Here is a 14,772-nt window from a genome sequence, read left to right as displayed (position 1 = left end):
CCCATCTAGATTTGGGACAGCAAACATTGCAGAAGCCGACTGGTCTGCCTATTTGACAGACCATTTTAGGGCCTCAGAGGTCTCAGCGTCTATAGTTTCATGTGCTTCTAACCCATTGACAACAAATTCATATTTGAACTGGAGCAGGTCCATGGATTGTTTAGACCCACGAAGTGAAGACCTACAGGTCACCCAAGAAATGGTCACTAAAGTATTATTAAAAGCAAGACCAGATGGCGCTCCGGGTCCAAATGGCCTACCACAGACCTTGTTTAAAACAAATATTGACCTATGCTCAAGATACCTAACCAATTTCTTTAACTTCGCATTGACAAGCTCAACTATACCGGATTCATGGCGAGGGGCAATAATCCACCCAATCTACAAGTCAGGCTCTCAGGCCTCGCCAAACAACTATAGATTAATTGCCCTATTAGACATTGAGGCCAAGTTTTACGCAGGAACCCTACTGGAGGAGCTGAGATCCTGGGCCGAGCAGAACAACTTGATTCCAATGAATCAAACTGGCTTCACCGCTAATTCCGGCACTGTGACCAACTTACTGACATTGTCTATAATTGTCGATAAAGCATTAGTTACATCCAGGGTGTTTTTTTGCTGTTTTGTAGATTTTAAAGCCGCATTCGATCGGGTACCAAGGGCTGCTCTATGGGAGAAGTTAAAAAAATGGGGGATCCCAGCCAAACTCCTTGATGCGATCATCCAACTGCACTCGGGCACATGGGTACAAGTGAAGTTGGGGACTGGCACACATCTCTCTCGGAAAATCATGACAACCAGAGGGGTCAAACAGGGATGTGTGCTGGCCCCCCTCCTTTTTAATTTGTTCATAGCGGACCTGCCATCCTCCCTTGAAGAAATAAATAGCCACCCGCCCAAGATTGGATGTGTATCAATAAGTAATCTTTTATATGCCGATGACCTGGTCCTTTTTAGTCTGACACGGGTAGGGCTGCAAAGGCTACTAAATAAACTAGAAATTTACACCACCATGAATAGATTAGAGGTTAATTTAAAGAAAACCCAAGTGGTTATTTTCGGTAGAAAACGTTACCGTGGTGGAGGATGGCTGTATAACAACATGAGTCTCACAATAGGAAATGCATATAAATATCTAGGGGTCAATTTTGACTCCAGGGGCAACTTCAATAAACAGCGTAAGGACATTTCAGTAAAAGCTATGAATCTCCAGGTGAACCTCTGCAAGCTTTCAAGAAATCTGTCTGGCCCAAGTCTATCCCCATTATTGGAAGTTATGAGAGCAAAAATTGGGCCGACATTGACATACGGTGCTGAGATTTTTAGGGGGAAACTAAACTCCATCTTTAACCAACATGTGACCAAACTCTACAAAAAAATTCTCCATTTGCCCAAAACTGCCTCTGCTGCTCAGATTAGACTTGAATTGGGCTTATTAAATTATGAAATTTCTGGCACTGGAATGTATTTAAATCTGTGCCATAAACTGAGACAAGCAAACACAGGCTCATTGGAGTCTTTAATTTGGCTGGATATCTCCCAGAAAAACCCATGCGGCTCTTATAGTCGTTTTTTTAAGGATTCGATCCAAGAAATGTCTGCGGGTGCATTATGGGACCTCAACCCTAGTAAGTCAGTATTTAAAACTAGCATTAAGAAATGCATTCGAATGAGGTCCCTGATTATTGATAAAGCTCATTTTGCCCAACGCAGACATGCATGGGCAACAATGATCTCGTATGGTCGGTTATCCCCCGCATCCTACCTATCCTGTACTTACTCCTTGCACCTAAAACTCAGTTTTATGGCTGTCAGACTGGGCGATTGGCAATTCCTAAAAGAACTGCCCGTATGGCGCCGTCTGTCAGAGGATGTAACGTGCAGAGGGTGCGGCATGACTCCTGAAACCCTGGAGCACATAGTATGCCTTTGTCCCTCTTTTATGTCACAACGTAGACGTAAACTGAAAATTGAGTGGAATAGGCTGGGAATCCGGACGTGTAGACAAGCAATTATTGCAGCTTTAATGCCAGAAAACACAGCTCTAAATATTGCTTTTACAACCTTTATACCACATGCATACCGCACTTTTAGGCAGTAACGGGAATGGTATGTCATCGTGCCCTTTTTTAAGAGCTATTCCATTCCATTCTGCAATCTATTTAGTGCTGCTAAAATTGCTCTTACTTGACTGCAGCTTTGTACAATCTGCTGTTATTTTACGAAATATTGGATTGCATTTATGGCTGACTGTTAAACACCTGAAATCGAATGCATTTTAAACTTCATGTTGTCATTGCCATTTTGCATACTAAGTTCCTTTACCATTTACACACCAGTGAAGCTTTTAATGCAATTTGAAGTTTTTAACAACCACTGCTCTTATGCTATGGTTTTTTGTCTTTTTTTAATAATGTGTATTGCTGTTGTAACTTTGAGGTGTTCTTTTAAGGATATTTTTATATCCAAATAAAGTATATATACTATAAGTATAGCTCAATGACAGAAATGTGCAAAACACTTAGGGGCATATTATCTAGGAAGTGGCGGTGAGAGGCGTTAGCCTCCTTGGCTTAACGCCTCTCATCGCCAATTCGGAAGCGCCAGGCTGCACCATATTACCAAGGATATGGTGCAGCCTGGCGTTTCCCCCTGTGATGGCGCTAAGTCTCACGACTAAACGCCAACGCAGGCACCCTTGCACAAGAGTGCAAGGGTGTCTTGAGCAGGGAGGTTTGTGTATGTACAGGAAGGGACACCTTCCTGTACATAAACAAACCTTGGCATTTTGCTTTTTCCATGTGTGCTGCATTAGGGAGCACACATGGAAAAAGCAAAAACGAGGAGAAATGAAGCATTTCTCCTCGTTTTGCCCACCTTAAGACCAGGATTTTCCTGGTCTGAAGTTTGGCACTGCCACCTATTATCGCCTCTCTTGATAATAGGTGGCAGGGTCGAAGTGAATGGGTGTGGCGGTGGAACGCCCACCGCAACACCCACTGCACGCCCCTTTCACACTAATTTTAGCATGAAAGGGGCCCTATTACCAAGGCAGCGTTAAGACACGTAACGTGGCTTTTAGCCACGTTATTTGGTTTAAACACTGCCTTGGTAATAGGGCGCTGACCCTATCGCCATCACAACGTCACAAAAAGTGATGTTGTGGTGATGATAGGGGCTTGGTAATATGCCCCATCATATGTTACATTTTTTGCAGTTTTATATAGCGCGGATTGACACGAAAGTATTGGATTGCTTTACATTAGCATCAGGTACATTACACAAGTACACATTGCTTTTGGGCTTTTGGCATGGTGAGATTAAGTGATTTGCCCAGAATCACAGGAGGTTGTGCTAATGCTGAAAATCAAACCTTGTTCCCCAGTTGCAAAGTCAGCAGATCTGGTCGTAATGCCACATTCTCTCCCCTAATTGTAACATATAATCAAGTGATCAACTTGATAAAAAAAACATCAAGATAGCAAGTAATTTAAAAGTGATTTGTCGTTATTTGAGAACTCAGAAAATATGTCCTCATTATAGTTTTGTAGGGAACTAACCATAATTTCTATGGGATTAAGATCCCCTCATTTTTATAATTTCTAAAGGAAATGCTCTAGGCATTACAGTTTTGATTACATCAGGATGATGCCAGGCGTGCCACACTTTTGTAATAAATATAGAATGTTAGCAATCTAGTTGCTCATTAGGATACTGTGGAACAAGTTGAGCACGTCGGTGGAGAAGCGTGGTTTGCGCTTTATGTTTGCTTCCATCTTCTCCTAAAGGTTCCCAGTAGGAGTACATTATAATCATGAGTAGGCCGCACTCACGTCTATTTTGAGTGACTAATTTAGGACTAAAAGAGTTGTGTTCAGTATGTCAATGACCTTTTCTGTTCTAATATGTATATAATGTGTATTAAGAATGTAACTGACATTCCGCGTCTCATATTGACACCCATGTATAATCTGCCCCAATGTGTTATGGAATAGTTTTAATTCTACTCATGTAATGATAACATAGTAGGATTTGTTTATTAATAATGTGGAAAATTGGAAATAATGTGTTTCATGAGTCAAATAGAAGCTGTATTCCTGAAGAATACTCAGTAATAGCACTCCCTGATCCAGTCACATTTGGCGCTTTTCACCCAAAAAACAGATAGTAAATGAGTGTAAATATCTTGATGACACAATTTAAACAGATCCAGATTAATATGGCCTTATTTTCTGTCAATGTATTCTTCACACTCGACGTCAATTCGTCTTCTTTATTTCTGTACAGCAAGTTTCACAGCAATAGATATAAACCAAGCCAACACGTGTTTCATCTGTACCATAGTGCGTATTCAGACTTTTTCAAGGCTACAAAAGACGGAGATAAGTACAATATATAAATTTACCAACACAGATTAACATATTATAATGTTTATCCGGTATCACTTTTAATCCTAACCATATTTTTCTTAACAAGAAAAATAGGGAAAGAAAGGAAGGGAAGGCGATTAACCAAAAAGACCCCGTGCCGCAGTAAAAATAGATCAATGCAAAGCATCCATCATTGTGACGTCACTAGAAATAGCAAGGCATGTAAAGAGAGCAAAACCTGTGACTAAACCATGTGAAAAGAAAGAAGCCCAAGATAACCATCTATCACTTTATATTAAAACCTATGGTTCCCTATATGGAGACCAATACATGGATAAATCCTCTGTTTTTAGAAAAGAGATAATACACTATATAAACAAACATAAGAACCCACCAATTGCGCAAGTCAAGTCAAGTCACTTAGGTCATCTGGTAGTGAAGCCTCAAATGTCCAAAGAGAATAAAAAAGCTGCCAATTAAAAAAACCATAAACAAATATAAAGGACTAATCCCGCATTAGCCACACAGAAACAGTTGACCTCAAATACATATTTCAATTGTCAATTGTAATGGCTGAAAGCCTGATCTGTATAGAAGTACTAGAGTATCTATCTCATTAAGTACCCGATACCATGAGGCTAATTGAATATGCAAAAAATGTCCTGCATACAGTAATAACTAATTGTAGGAGAGTAGGATCTGCACTTATGTTGCCCCCACTTTTTTTCTGATGTTAACACTGGTTTCTGGCTATAGTCTGGCTGGGTCCCTGCTAATCAGGGCCCCAGTCTCTCTGTTCTCTTTAAACAACTTGGAGTGCATATTAGATGCACTAGTGATTGGATACTGTGGCGCCTTATGAGCCCCTAGTATATGGTACCTTAGGTACCAAGGGCATAGGTACTTTACAGGCCTACCAGGGGCTGAAGCATGTATTATGCCACCCCTGGGAAGCAGACTAAATCTGACACCTCAGGCCTTCTACTGCAGCCTGGGTGAGGTAGTGTTAGCACTCCTCACAGAGGTATAGGTTCCTATATCTCACCATACACACACATATAAACCTATCAGCCACCCCTATGGCAGGCCCTATCAATCCTGAGGGCAGCGTGCTTGGTTTACAATGTGAGGGGGTGCCTCTGCCGGAGCAGGGCCCCTCTGTAGCTGGCAGGGTCTATTCCCTGTGGCTGTTTGTGGATGCGGTTAAACCATATACTCTTAAGTGCATTATAACCTCCCGGTTAATGCTAACTTTGGAATGAATCCATCAAAACATGTCATGTTTTTTGTCAAACAACTTAGAATCATACCCCACACAAGTAACTGGTGTGGGAGTATGATCCCACCCTTCTAGAGGGGACGACATGTACCCACTGTGGAAACACGGTAGAAATCTGAAAGAGCCCTGGCATCACAAAATGGATACCACCAGCACAGACACTGGGCTGCCCTCCTGCTGCTGACTGAAACTCGCAGTGGAGGAGGCCCAACACCACCACCTTCCAGACAGAATTTAGTGTATTGGGGCTGGGTGGGTGCACTCTTAGAGTGCTTTGAAGTCCTGCACTGGGGGAGCAGTAGGCTCCTCTGTGCATATGCCAGCTCAAACCGGTTCTGGGGCTACCAGCCCCTGCTCTGGCACGAAACTGGACGAAGGGAAGTGGGTGTAGCCACCCACCCCCCTGACCCTCCTAGAGGAGTGGTCATAGAGCTAGTCCCTCCCTTTCTTTTAGTATAAGATAGGGAAACCTTGCCATTGCAAATCAGATATCCCTGGACGACGCTCTACAAGAAGAATCCTGGCCCTTTGATGTTCCACTACCTTTGGAATACGGAAGAATCTCCCTTGGAGTCAAGGAGTGACTCCCCTGCTTGGTAGGCACCAAAAACTTGAATCAACGGTCGCAAACTTTCCCGCTCCTACCGGAGTCTGAAGTCCCTGCAGCCCGGAAGTGGATTTCCTGACTTCTTGACAGCCATTGTGAGTCCCCAGCAGAGCTGAGGCGAGTGGACCCCATGAGTGACGAGGAACCACAATACCCGGGTACAGTGCACTATTGTCAAGTGCAACCCCTTCACGATGTTCTACTAACTTGTGCATTGGACCACGTGTGGTCCCAGTCTCCAGCAGGATTTCCCTTGAAAATCAGAGGCCTACCTCGTCCCGAGTGACTGTGGGCTTCTGTGAAGCGAATCCTCACAAGGCGTCTTCGCGATCCCTTGCTGGCTGGCTTGTGGGTCACCTGAAGACTTCTTCATCAAACCAAAGGGCTCCCCTGGTTGCTCCAGGCCTGCCCTGACTTACCCTTGCTGGGTGAGTCCCTCAGACCTTGATGGTCTGCACCGCTGACTTTCTTCGATTTCCACAAGACTTGCTGTTGCCAAGGCTTGTTGGCTCCAATCCAGTTGCCGACACCTCAGTAAGCTGCAGACTTTGTGGGACACTCCAAATCCAGCTCCTGGCCATCGTTGATGCCTCCTGGACCTTGTGGCTGAAGAGTCAAAACACCCTTGATAACCTGAAATCACCCGACTTCCGTGGGCATCCATCTTCCTGGCCCCGGGTCACTAGCAAGTGACTGTGAACACTGTCCCTTCTGCTTTCAGGTCTTCTTCATCTTGAATCCAGCCTTGGATTCCACCGGACACTTCTTCAGTCTTCACAAGCAGCAAAACTTCTTTGGCTTCCATAGAAAACGACGAAGCGACCCGACAGCAAAAGACACCTATGCACCCGGCTTCCCTGGGTGAGGTAACTCGTGCACTCCGGTGCTCCTGTGGGTGTTGGCCCTCGAACTACTTACCTTGTAAGTGACTTGCTTGTAGACTTCCTAGAAGTACCCTTAAACTTTAAAAATCCAACCGCGACTTGCTCCATTGAAACCAATAGGGAACCCGTGGCTGTGTTCTCACACTGCACGCGTGTCTCGTGGGTCTTTTACTTACCTGTTTTGGGTGGATTAGTGAAGCCCCAGCGATTCTACAGGCCCTAGGCCTTGTCCCCTTGCAAGTCGACTTTCCTAAACCTCTTTTTTAGTATATGGTCTGGTACGCCCCTAGGGCCCCAGCCATATTTGTGCTTAACTTATTGTGAAACGTTGAAATTTGCATATGTTCCTGACTTCTAATCTCAAAAAGAGATTAGTAGAGTGTGTCTAGAAATAAATACATATATATTTGATATATATACCTGTGTGGTGTCCTTTCATTTGGTAATTCAAGAGATTATAAGGTAAAACAAGCTGCTTTACATTCCTCTGAGACTTAGCCTGAAGGCTGCTCTCTACAGCTACCACTAGGATATCTTTCTTTAAAAGGTTGTCTTAAACCTATCTACCATAAGAGTCAAATTGGACTGGTGTGAGGTGGCCACTATAACTAGTGACCAGCATATGCCAGGCCAACTTCTCACATTGGTGGGCAGCGTGTGGGATTCCAGCTTGTCATTGATTTACCAGAAAATCTCTACTTGAATTACTAACTGAAAACCACTAAAGGTACTCAAGGTACATATAAAGTCAAGCTTAGTATTAATAAGTTCTACTGAACTTAGATCTGTTTGTGAAGGGATAGCACACCCTTGCTACAGCTCAGGCTAGGATCAGTAGGCCACAAACCCAGTGTAGGTAGTACAACACTGCACAACACTAGAATGTCCTCAAGGGATGGAGCCAGTGGGTCCACCCAGCCTCATTATAAGGACATTACTTTGTTTGACCTGAAAGCCATCTGTGTTGCAAGACACCTGAAGCTAGGACGGAGTCCCTCCACACTACACCTGATTGATTTGCTGACAGCAGATGATCTTAGACTAGCTCTAGGAGCTAGTGGATCTGGATCAGGGGGTGGGTCAGCCATAGTCTCTGGGTCAGATGATGAAAATCAAGATGACCTGGAGTCTGTGATTGAAGGGCCAGATCCAAAAGGATCTGAAGAGGACAGAGGAATTCTCCATAAGGGAGCTGACAGAGTGGAGGAGAGGCCTAGGTCACTTTCAAGGGAATCTGACCACTCATATCACTCTGGCAGAGAATCTGTCCAGCAGAGGAACTCATACTTTAATAGAAGAGAGACCTCCTCTGACAGGATGTACAAACTGCTGCAGTATGAGGAAGCCAGAGTAGCCCTCAAGGCCAAGCAGTTGGCATTAGACAAAGAAGTCTTTGAGCTCCAGAGAGCTTCTAGAAGAGAGGGGTTAGAACTCCCTGGTGGCAGCAACAGTGTCCCTAGAGGTAGAGAATATATTCCAGACCATAGGAACCTGTCCAAGGTTGTTACTCCCTACCAGAGTGGGGATAATATCCACAAATGGATAACTGCTATGGAGAGGGCCTGTAGAGTACAACAGGTCCCCCAGAAGCAGTGGGCAACAATTTTGTGGCTCTCCTTTTCTGATAAAGGTAGAGACAAGCTCCTCACTGTTAGAGAAGAGGATGCTGATGATTATGAAGTCCTGAAGAGTGCATTAATAGATGCGTTTGGCTTAACCACTGAACAGTTCAGGTTGAAGTTCAGAGACACCCAGAAAGCACAGACTCAGGACTGGACTGACTTTGTTGATTGTGCAACCAAGGCTCTGGAGGGTTGGCTGGTTGGTAGAAGAGTAACTGATCTTAAGGGATTATATAATCTTATGATGAGAGAACAGATCCTTAATAATTGCCAAAAACAGAGGTTGCATCAGTACCTGGTGGACTCTGATCTGACCTCTCCCCAAGAATTGGGAAAGAAGGCAGACAAATGGGTCAGAACCAGGGTGAGGCAGAAAACCCAGAACCAAGGGGGTGACACCAAGAAGCAAGATCCTAAAGGCTCAGAGAAAGGTGGGGATAAGTCAAAAGACCAGAAGTCTTCACAAGGGCCCCAACAATCTGCATCTGGTGGGGATTCACAGTCTACAAAGGGAAAAGGCCAAAAGAAGCCCTGGTGCAAATTCTGTAAACAGACTTCTGATTTTACCAAGTCCAAAGACCAAACCACCACCACTCCTGCCCCTAAGGCAACTGTTCCGCCTAATGCAGCTACTGGTGGAGGTGGTAATCAGAATAAGGGTGTAGTAGGGTTGACCCTGGGTCCTGAAGTGGACTCTGGCCTAGTCAGAGTACCCACTCAGGCATTGCTGGTTTGTGAGGGAGACATTGATATGTCCTTCCTAGTGAGCCCCAGTAATCTGGGCAAATACAAACAGCAGCCTGTAATAAATGGCAAACAGGCTTTGGCATTCAGGGACACAGGTGCTAGTGTCACCATGGTGGCAGAGGATCTGGTGGACCCTAATCAGATCATCCTGGGGGAAATGCACCAGGTTACCAATACAAGCAATGTCAGGACCAACCATAGTCTGGCAGTTGTGAATTTCTCCTGGGGAGGGTTAACTGGCCTCAAGAAGGTAGGAGTCAGTGCAGACCTCCCTGTCGAATGTTTATTGGGCAATGATCTAGAGGCTTCAGCCTGGTCTGAAGTAAAGTTATGGACTCATGCTGAGATGTTGGACATACCTGCAGAGGTATTTTCTGCGACCGGTTCACAGGCCAAAATGCATAAAGCTGAACCAGCTCTGGATCCTGAAAATATGGACCAGATACTACCCAAGAGGAGGAGCAGTAGAGTTAAGGCAGTGTCTTCCCCTCTGCCTCAGATCTCAGATTCCCCTCCTGAGGGAGGAGAAGCAGATCCTGAAGAAGGAACTGCCCCAGAGGGACTTGAGCCTGATCAGGTTGAGTTCTTGGGGGCAGGGGGACCTTCCAGGGAAGATCTGAGTAAGGAGCAACAGTGCTGCCCCTCTCTTGAACCTCTCAGACAGCAGGCTGCTGCGGAGGCTGCTGGGAGTGCTAGTGGGTCCCACAAAGTTTATTGGGATGAGGGACTCCTATATTCTGAGGCTAGAGATCCTACCCCTGGAGCCACCAGGAGGTTGGTAATACCTCAGAAGTTTAGGGGGTTCCTCTTGACCCTAGCACATGATTTCCCTTTGGTAGGACACTTGGGCCAAAACAAGACCTGGGACAGGCTTGTTCCACATTTTCATTGGCCACACATGTCAGAGGACACAAAGGAGTTTTGTTCCTACTGTGTCACTTGCCAAGCCAGTGGCAAGTCAGGTGGCACAATAAAGGCCCCCCTGATACCACTACCTGTGGTGGGGGTACCCTTTGAAAGGGTAGGGATTGACATTGTTGGTCCCCTTGACCCTCCAACAGCATCTGGGCACGGCTTTATCCTGGTGGTAGTGGATCATGCCACCAGGTACCCAGAAGCAATTCCCCTCACGACGACCACAGCCCCTGTGGTGGCAAGAGCCCTCATTGGAGTTTTTTCCAGAGTGGGTTTCCCTAAGGATGTTATATCTGACAGAGGCACAAACTTCATATCAGGGTATCTAAAAGCAATGTGGAAGTAGTGTGGTGTAAACTACAAGTTCACTACTCCCTATCACCCACAATGCAATGGGTTAGTTGAAAGGTTCAACAAAACCCTAAAGGGAATGATTAAAGGCCTCCCAGAAAAGCTTAGGCAAAAATGGGACCTTTTACTTCCCTGCCTTCTGTTTGCATACAGGGAGGTCCCACAGAAGGGGGTTGGCTGCAGCCCTTTTGAACTTCTGTTTGGGCACCCTGTAAGAGGTCCATTATGTTTGGTGAAAGAGGGCTGGGAGTTACCTCTCAAACCTCCAAAACAGGATATGATGGACTATGTACTTGGTCTCCGCTCCAGGATGGCTGAATACATGAAGAAGGCAACCAAAAACCTGGAGACAGGCCAAGAACTACAAAAAGCTTGGCATGACCAAAAGGCTGTGCTGACTGTATAGCAGCCAGGACAGAAAGTGTGGGCGTTGGAGCCTGTGGCCCCAGCAGCTCTCCAAGATAAGTGGAGTGGCCCCCACACAATTGTTGAGCAAAAGGGAGAAGTCACCTACTTGGTGAATCTTGGAACTCCCAGGAGCCCCCTTAGGGTGCTTCATGTCAACAGATTGAAACCATATGTTGACAGGGCTGACATGGGCTTGCTCATGGCAACTGATGAGGAACAGGAGGAGGAGAGTGACCCTCTCCCTGACCTGCTCTCACAGAACCCTGATGATGGGTCAGTAGATGGTGTTGCTTTGGCAAGCAGCCTCACTGACCATCAGCAAACTGAATGCAGACAAGCTCTGCAGCAGTTCAGACATATGTTTAGCCTGACCCCTAGTCAGACTTCCTGGTGCACCCATGAGGTGGACACTGGAGACAGTCTGCCTGTCAAGAGTAAAATCTACAGGCAACCTGACCATGTCAGGGACTGTATCAGGACTGAAGTCCAGAAAATGTTGGAACTAGGTGTGATTGAGCCTTCAGATAGCCCTTGGGCTAGTCCAGTAGTCCTTGTGCCTAAACCTCATACCCAGGGTGGTAAGGAAGAAATTAGGTTTTGTGTAGACTACAGAGGCCTCAATGCAGTCACCAGGACTGATGCCTATCCAATTCCCAGGGCAGATGAGCTCATTGATACTTTGGCCTCAGTCAAATATCTGAGTACATTTGACCTAACAGCTGGCTACTGGCAAATCAAGTTAGCTGATGATGCCAAGGCCAAATCAGCATTTTCAACCCCTGGTGATGCCCTTTGGTTTGAAAAATGCACCTGCCACTTTTCAGAGGCTGGTGAACAAAGTTCTGACAGGTATGGAAACGTATTGCTCAGCTTATCTAGATGATATTGCTGTCTTTAGTTCCACCTGGCTGGATCACCTGGTCCACCTCAGAAATGTTTTGGAGGCCCTGCAAAAAGCAGACCTCACTATCAAGGCCACTAAGTGCCAGATAGGGCAGAGTCAGGTTGTGTAACTGGGCCACCTTGTAGGTGCAGGCCAGGTTCAACCTTTAAAGAGCAAAATCCAGACCATAATGGAATGGGTAGCTCCAACCACCCAGACACAGGTGAGAGCCTTTTTAGGCCTGACTGGGTACTATAGGAGGTTTGTTATGGGATATGGATCTATAGTGACCCCCTTAAATGATCTTACCTCAAAGAAAATGCCAAAGAAGGTTCAGTGGACAGCTAGCTGTCAAAAGGCATTTGATGACCTAAAGCAGGTCATGTGCACTGCCCCCATCTTACAGAGTCCAAACTACACAAAATATTTCATTGTCCAAACAGATGCTTCTGAGCTGGGTGTGGGAGCTGTACTGTCTCAACTGAATGATGAAGGTCAAGACCAGCCAGTAGCTTTTATAAGCAGAAGGCTGACCCCTAGAGAGAAACGTTGGTCAGCTATAGAGAGGGAGGCCTTTGCTGTGGTGTGGGCCCTGAAGAAGCTGAGGCCATACTTGTTTGGCACTCACTTCATAGTTCAGACTGACCACAAGAGTTGCAGAAAGAGGTGCAGAAAGAGGCAAGATGGTTGCAGAAAGAGGCAGCCCCTGTGTCCCTGTATGCTAGAGACTCCCTTCCATTTATCCTAGGCTGTTGTTTGTATTTGCCCAGACCACTGGGCCTCACAAATAGGGACAGGTCCCCATCACAAACTAGCACATCCTGAGTAGGTGTTCTGACTAGGCCAGAGTCCTCTCCAGATCCCAGGGTCAACCCTACTATACCCTTGTTCTGTGTACCACCACCTATAGCTGGACTAGGGGGAACAGGTGCCATGGGGCAGGTGTAGTGGTACTGGTGGAGTCTTTGGCCTTGTTACAGTCTGAAGTCCAATGGGCTTTCTGCTTACAGTTTTTACACCATGGCTTCCTTGGCTGTTTAGCTTTGTTAGATTGGGAATTTTAAGATGCTGCTTTTTGGGGGCCTGTTGAAGACTGCTGGTCTTTTCCCTTTTTCCCACCCTTCTCAGAGTTTTTGGCATCTTCCTTTTTAGTTGCACCCCCCAAGGGCTGGACTTTTGCTTGATCCTGGTTCTGTCCCATTTGTCTGCCCTCTTTCCCAATTCTTGGGGAGAGGTCAGATCTGAGTCCTCCAGGTGCTGATGTAATAGTTGATTCTGACAGTTATTAAGAATCTGCTCCCTCATGATGAGATTGTACAATCCTTGATAATCATTTACTTTACTGCCATTTAACCAACCTTCCAGAGCCTTGGTAGCACAATCTACAAAGTCTACCCAATCTTGATTTTGTGCTTTCTGGGTATCTCTGAACTTTAACCTGTATTGATCAGTGGTTAGACCAAACCCATCTATCAAAGCACTTTTCAAGATATAATAATCATCTGCATCCTCTTCCCTAACAGAGAGGAGCTTGTCTCTTCCTTTGTCAGCAAAGGAGAGCCATAAGATTGCTGCCCACTGATCTACTGGGACCCTTTGAACTTTACAGGCCCTTTCAAGTGCAGTGATCCATTTATGGATGTCATCCCTTGTCTGATAGGGGGCCACAACCTTATGCAGGTTCCTATTGTCAGGAGCTTTCTCTCTAACTCTAGGGGTATTATTACTGCCACCAGGGGTCTCTATACCCCACTTTCTTGAAGCTTCCTGAAGCTCCAGGGACTCCCTGTCTAATGCTAACTGTTCTCTCCTGAGCTGAAGCTTAGCCTGTTCAAACTGGATCAGTCTGCATTTCCTCTCTTGGGAGGAGTCTCTTCTCTGAGAAGAGGCAGAGGTCCTTTTGGATCTCTCAGAATGGGCAGACTCCTCTGAGGGGGATCTGCTCCTTCTGTTTGGATCCACCACTCTCCCATTAGGGATGGAGGGGGTACCCATTGGGCCTCCACCTCCATGTGTAGAGTGGTCTGTTTCTTCCATGTCAAGTTCATTATCCTCTTCCTGGTCCTCATCAGAGACCACCACCTGGGTGTCCTCTTCTGTGGGACGCCCACCCAACCTGTCTACCCCATCAGACACTATAGTCTGCTTGAAGTCTGCAATGAGCAGAATTTCTCTGAGACGTTGTGTGTTGGCACCTTTGGTTGTATTCAAATGTCTAGCAGTGCACATCTCCCTAAGCTCAGCAAAAGTGAGATTGTCATACCTGTCGACTGGGACCTTTGAAGGTCCTTCCAGGGCCTTATGGGCTCCTGATCCTGAAGACATTACTAGTGTAGTGGATTGTTGCATCTACCTACACTAGGTGTGGCCTACTGAAACCTTTCTCGAGTTGTAGTCAAGGTGTGCTAAGCCCTTTACACACAACTCCTAAGTTCAGTAGAACTTATTGTATTCTAGGCTGAATTTATATGTACCTTTAGTACCAAAGTGGCTTTCACTTTAGAAATTCAATTTGTTATCTGGTAAAACAATGGCAAACTTGAATCCAACCGCTGCACACCAATGTGAGAAGTTGGCCTGGCATATGCTGTCCACTAGTTATAGGGGACACCTTGCACCAGTCCAATTTGACTCTTAAGGTTATAGGTTAAAAGACAACCTTTAAAGAAAGCTATCCTAGTGGTAGCTGTGGAGAGCAGCCTTCAG

Source organism: Triturus cristatus, chromosome 1_1 (genome assembly GCF_964204655.1).
Source record: "Triturus cristatus chromosome 1_1, aTriCri1.1, whole genome shotgun sequence".
Taxonomy (NCBI): domain Eukaryota; kingdom Metazoa; phylum Chordata; class Amphibia; order Caudata; family Salamandridae; genus Triturus; species Triturus cristatus.
Note: the sequence above shows the minus strand (reverse complement) of the source record.